The 6244-nt window shown below is 37.3% G+C and overlaps 1 non-coding gene across 1 annotated transcript; it reads right to left on the bottom strand.

Annotated features, from left to right (window-relative positions):
* Positions 1-1004: 1004 nt before the first annotated feature.
* On the bottom strand, positions 1005-1138 carry LOC150056625 (small nucleolar RNA SNORA55). Its single transcript, XR_016537338.1, has one exon. It is a non-coding gene; the product is annotated as a small nucleolar RNA SNORA55 (small nucleolar RNA).
* Positions 1139-6244: the final 5106 nt, after the last annotated feature.

Genomic DNA, 6244 nt, shown 5'->3' with positions numbered 1-6244 from the left:
GCACTTGAGTCACACCCCCAGCCTTCCACAAGACATCTTGTCAGGAGTGTTGGAAACTGTATTTGTTGAACAGTTTATTTATAGAACTCACCTGGTCTAAAGTTTGAACAAGCTCTCAGCAAGGTTAGAATAATACTTTGAAATATCAAATACAAGCACTTACAACTCACGGAGACAGAGGACCCAGTTTCTAGTCTTTCCTGCTCTCTCTGAACCTCAGTTTCTGTGACATACTCCAAGACAAACTATGTATCAGCCACATGAGCTACTGGTCAGACTGCATCTTTAAGTAAATCATTTACTAGAGCATTTATTTGAAAACGTCACTTTTCTTGCTGTGTGAGTGTGCTTGGCACTATTTTGTTTTCAGTATTTCACAGAGACAAGGCATTCTGTGTACCAAAAATGCTGCAGCTGTGAGGCAGATGGGTCCCTCAGGCTGTGTGTAAGCTTGGCTCAGGTGATAATGAGCAAACCAAAAGTCAGACAGCAAGTTCCAGTCTCAGACAAAAAAAAATTAAAAGGGGAATCAATTTCCTACTATGCAAATAAAAGGAGGGTAGCATTCCCTGTACTAAACAGGCGGCCAGTCAGAGGTGATACCATCTTTATTTTTATTATTTTTGCCAGTCCTGGGGCTTGAACTCAAGGCCTGAGCAATGTCCTTGGGCTTTCTCAAGGCTAGATCTCTACCACTTGAGCCACAGCACCACTTCTGGCTTTTTCTATGTATGTGCTACCAAGGAATTGAACTCAAGTTTTTGTGCATGATAGGTAAGCACTCTACCACTAGGCCAATTCCCAGCCCCCACCCATCTAATATTTCTGTCACTTAAAGGACTGTGCAAATAACAAGCAAATGATAACACACACACACACACACACACACACACACACACACTCTGCAAGCTATGGAAAAATAAACTTTTCATTTCCTTTCTTTCTATAGACAGTCAGAACTCTAGCTCCAAATCTTCTAAACACCTTCATTCTCATTTGGGGAGCAATGTGCCAGAGTTGTAGAGACAGGGCCCAGGACTAATGGAAAACAAACTGTCTGGATATCCTCTGCACATAGTGTGGCACCCTCTGTCCCCATATCAGCACCAAACAGCAGACTTGAGAAAGATGTGGGTGTATGATTACCCCCATTTTGTTTTGTTTTTCATTTTCTAACTTTTCTCATTTGCATTTTTATATGTTCTTATTTTTTGCCATTTTATCTCCACCTTTTTTTTAAATGTCATGATTCCTTCCTTTTGGATTTTTTTTTTGCTGCTTTCCTTCTATCATTGTGGTCATTCCTAGAAACATAGTGACAGCGCTGGGTACGAACTGGATACAAAATATATCTATTTATTTATTTTTACAAGTCCTGGGCTTGAGCTCAGGGCCTGAGCTCTGTCCTTGGACTTTCTCAAGGGTAGAGCTCTACCACTTGAGCCACAGCACCACTTCTGGCTTTTTTCTATGTATGTGGTACCAAGGAATCGAACCTGGGTCTTCGTGCAAGATAGGCAAGCACTCCACCACTAGGCCAAACTCCTGGCCACAAAATATATTTTTAAGGATATAGTCACCTGCCTTTTAATCTGTTGGTTCTTCACCCAAGTATTTCTTCTCTAAGAACTCACAATTGTGTGGGATCTCCCTCCACCTTTATCTTGGTTTTCTTTTTCTTTTCCCTTTTTCTTTTTTTGCTTATTTTTACTTTTTGAACAATTTTATCATTGAACTCTCCTATATATACCTTCCTCTTTTCTTTATATATTCTTCTTATTACTCTTCTTATTTTCATAAGTTTTAACATATTTTTTTCTAAATTTTGTACTCAACTATTTTCCCTTTCTATTACCTTATGTCACTTATCCTTATACTATCTCTTCCCTTCATTACTATATTAATCTTACACTCCTACATTACTCTTTTCTCACCTCCCCTCTTATCTTTCATACTATTTTTCTATCTCTTGTCCTCTGTTCATCCCTCAACTTTTATAATGCATGGGTCTACAGTTGATGGTTGTGGAGCAATACTGTATATCTAGGTGTTCAAATATGATGTAGGTCCAGAGGGACTTAAATGCAATAGAGAGTAGATTGTGGGGTTTTTTTGGTCATAAAATGGTGACCGGTGGTTGTATTAGATTTGTCTGTAAGTGCAGAAAAAGAGAGAGAGTGGAAATACTAATCTAAAGCTGTGAACATCTATTGTCTGGCCAGCTTAAGAGCACTAGGTTTGATATATCTTGCAAAATTGTAGTCTTGTGCAATATTAATCTTGCTCCCATTTTCAAATGGGCAGAACAAGAAACTCAAGAAAAATGGCAAATCACGGAATAGCATCTCCCACCCAATATAATCAGGAAATGGCAAAACTAGAAGAGTTCTCTAAATGCTACACAAATGCAATGAAACATGATTAATGAAAAGTTTGAAAACATACAGAAAGAGATACATGAGGAAGCTATATTTAAATGAGATGAAACTATAAAGAAGATGGTACATGAACATGAGGAAGCCATAGAGGAGTCCATAATAAAGGATTTATGTCAATGTAAGGAAGCTAGCCTAATTTAAGGCTAACTGGTATTGAGGAGGGCCTGGAGAAAGAAGTCAATGGTATTGGAAATATACATCAGGGAATCATCTCAGAGAACTTCCCAAATATCCAGAAGGGCAGGACCATCCAGATACAAGAACCTTTTAGAACTCCGAACAGACCTGACCAGAAAAGGACATCCCACTGCCTCGTTATAATTCATACAGGATCAATACAGAAAGAATACTAAAAGCAGCCAGGGAGAAGGGATCAATCACCTACAAAGGCAAACCAATCAGAATAACCCCAAATTTCTCAGCAGAGACCATGCAAGCAAGAAGAGATAGGAAAGATATATGCCATGCCCTTAAGATAAATAACTACCAATGAAGAATACTCTACCCAGATAAGCTGTCATTCATAACCGAGGGAAAAAAAAAACCAAAAAAACTTCTATTGCTTCCATTGCAAGGAAAAGTTGCAACATGATGGAGCAACCAAACCAGCATTACAGAAAATTTCAAAGATGTTCTACACATAAAAACTTTAAAAGCCTGAAAAAGGGGTGCCGGAGTTTGGCCTAGTGGTAGAGTGCTTGCGTAGCATGCACGAAGACCTGGGTTCAATTCCTCGGTACCACATACATAGAAGAATGCCAGAAGTGGTGCTGTGTCTCAGGTGGTAGAATTTTAGCCTTGAGAAAGCCCAAGGATAGTGCTCAGCCCTGAGCGCAAGGCCCAGGATTTGCAAAAAAAAAAAAAAAAAAAAAAAAAAAAAAAAAAGCCTGAAAAAGGAAATTAAAGCAGAACTGAGGAAATAGGAAAACCTCCCATGCTCCTGGATTGCAAGAATTAACATCATGAAAATGGCAAACTTACCAAGGGCTATCCACAATTTCAATGCAATACTCATCAAAATCCCAATGTCATTCTTAAAGGAAATACAAGAGGCAATTCAAAATTTCATATGGAATAATAAAAGACCCAATATAGCAAAAACAATTCTGAACAGCACAGGAGGAATTTATACCAAACTTTAGACTCTATTACAGAGCTATAGTGAACAAAACCACTTGGTACTGGCACAAGAATAGGCCTGAAGACAAATGGAATAGAACTGAGAACCCTGATATTAAGCCACATACCTATGACCAAAAAATAGAATGGAGAAAGACAGCCTTTTTAACAAGTGGTGCTGGCAGAACTGGTTAAGCATGTGCAGAAAAATAAAGTTGGATCCTTCTTTGTCACCCTGCACTAGAATTAACTCCAAATGGACCAAGACCTTGAGGTAAAAGCAGATACACTGAAAACTTTACAAGAAGGAATAGGAGATGCACAGGGTCTCCTTCGCACAGGTCAAAACTTTCTTAATAAGGACCCATAAACTCAACAAATCAGAGTAAGTCTGAATAAGTGAGACTGCATTAAAGTGGCAAAAGATATAGCATGCAAACTAACTAGAAAGCTGACAGAGTGGGAGAAAATCTTCACTAACCATAAAAGAGACAAAGGCCTCATATCTAAAATATATCAACAGCTCAAAAAGCTGAATCATTCCCAAATTAATCTCCAAAGAAATAACCATCCCATTAAAAGATGGGGCAAAGACTTCAAGAGAGTCTTCTTTGAAGAAGAAATGAGAATGGCCTATAGACACATGAAGAAATGCTCAACATCTCTGGCCATAAAGGAAATGCAAATCAAAACAACTCTAAGATTCCACCTCACTCCAATTAGAAAGACCATAATCAAGAAATCTAATAACAACAGATGCTGCCAGGGATGTGAACAGGGGGATCTCTACTACACTGTTGGTGGGAGTGCAAACTATTTCAACAACTATGGAAAGCAGTATGGTGTTCTTCAAAAGACTAAACATAGGGCTCCCCTATGACCCAGCAATTCCATTACTTGGCATTTACCCAATAGTCCAGAAACAAGGACATACTAAATCCACTAGCACAACGATGTTCCTTGCAGTAATATTTACCATAGCAAAGATATGGAACCAACCCAGATGTCCCTCAGTTGATGAGTGAATCAATAAGATGTGGTATTTATGCACAATGGAATTCTATGCTGCTGTCAGAAAGAATGACATCGCCCCATTTGTTAGGAAATGGAAAGACTTAGAAAAAACCACATTAAGTGAAGTAAGCCAGACTCAAAGGAACATAGGGTCAATGATTTCCCTCATTTGTCATAATCAGTAGAAACCTTAACCTTAGAGTTACAATAGAACAAAACCTAGATACATAAGGCCATATAGAATGTCACTAAATGAAATGACCTCTAGGATATAGAAACAAGAGCCAGATGAGTGATTGTTGTCCTTAATGTAATATGTTATCTCTCATCTCTTTTGCTTTCTCTGGTTATCTCATATTGTTACAACATTTAACTTTATTATCTGATATATTATATATATGCTTATTTGGTTATTTGAAATAAGATAGGGAAGGGGGTAAACAAGATGAGGGGTGGTGGTGGAGGGAGGGAAATGGGGACCAAGATATGAGAAAGGGTATCAAGGTTGGTGAAGTAATGCACCTTGTATCATGTGTATATAATGTAACCCTTCTATTAATTACAATAAAACATATTGAAAAAATCAAATTTGCTAAGGGTCTGTTATTTTGTTAATATTTTGAGAATCATCTCTTTTTTATTAGTTTTGCTTTTCATTTACAAATATATAATTCCTTAAATCCACTAACACAATGATGTTCACTGCAGCACTATTTACCATAGCAAAGGTATGGAACCAACCCAGATGCCCCTCAGTTGATGAGTGGATCAACAATATGTGCTATTTATACACAATGGAATTCTATGCTGCTGTCAGAAAGAACGACATCATCTCATTTGTAAGGAAATGGAAAGACTTAGAAAAAAATCATATTTAGTAAAGTAAGCCAGACTCAAATGAATATAGGCTCAATGGTTTCCCTCATTTGTCATAATCAGTAGAAACCTTGGGCTTTCTTAACTAGAGATTTAGAATAGAACAAAACCTATATACATAAGGCCATGTAGTATGACGCTAAATGAAAGGAGCTCCAGGATATATAAACAAAATCCATATAATGAATGATTGTTGTCCTTAATGTACTATGGTATCTCTCACCTCTTTTGCTGTCCCTTGGGTATCTCATATTGTTACATTATTTCACCTGGTTATCTGATACATTTTATATATGCATATTTTGGTTATTTGAAGTCGGATAGGGAAGGGAAGAAAGCAAGATGAGGGAGGGGGTGGGGGGAGGGAAATGGGGACCAAGACATTAGAAAGGATATCAATATATGTGAAGTAATGCACCTTCTACCTCATGAATATAATGTAACCCTTCTATTAATTACAATGAAAATTTATAAAAAAACAAATATATAATTAATTTCTCATTGAATTTTAATTGTTTCCCTTTACCGGGCTGCCATTTGACTTGTTCCCATTTTTCAGTGTACTTAAGGTGTGTCATTACAGTGTTTATTTGAGACTCTTCCATTTTGTTGCTTTAGGTTCAAAGCTATAACTTTTCCTCTTAATATTGCCTTTGCTGTGTCTCGGTATAGATAGCATTTTGCGCATTCATTATTATTAAATTCTGTATATGTTTGAATTTCCCTTATAATCTCTTCTAGGCTTACTGATTATTCAGAAATGCAAAATTTCTTTTTCATGGCACATGTAACTGTTT

The sequence above is a fragment of the Megascapheus bottae genome, chromosome 12, assembly GCF_031878675.1.
Source record: "Megascapheus bottae isolate mThoBot1 chromosome 12, mThoBot2.hap1, whole genome shotgun sequence".
Lineage (NCBI taxonomy): Eukaryota > Metazoa > Chordata > Mammalia > Rodentia > Geomyidae > Megascapheus > Megascapheus bottae.
The sequence above is the reverse complement of the archived record's forward strand: the minus strand, read 5'-3'. Positions and strand labels throughout refer to the sequence as shown.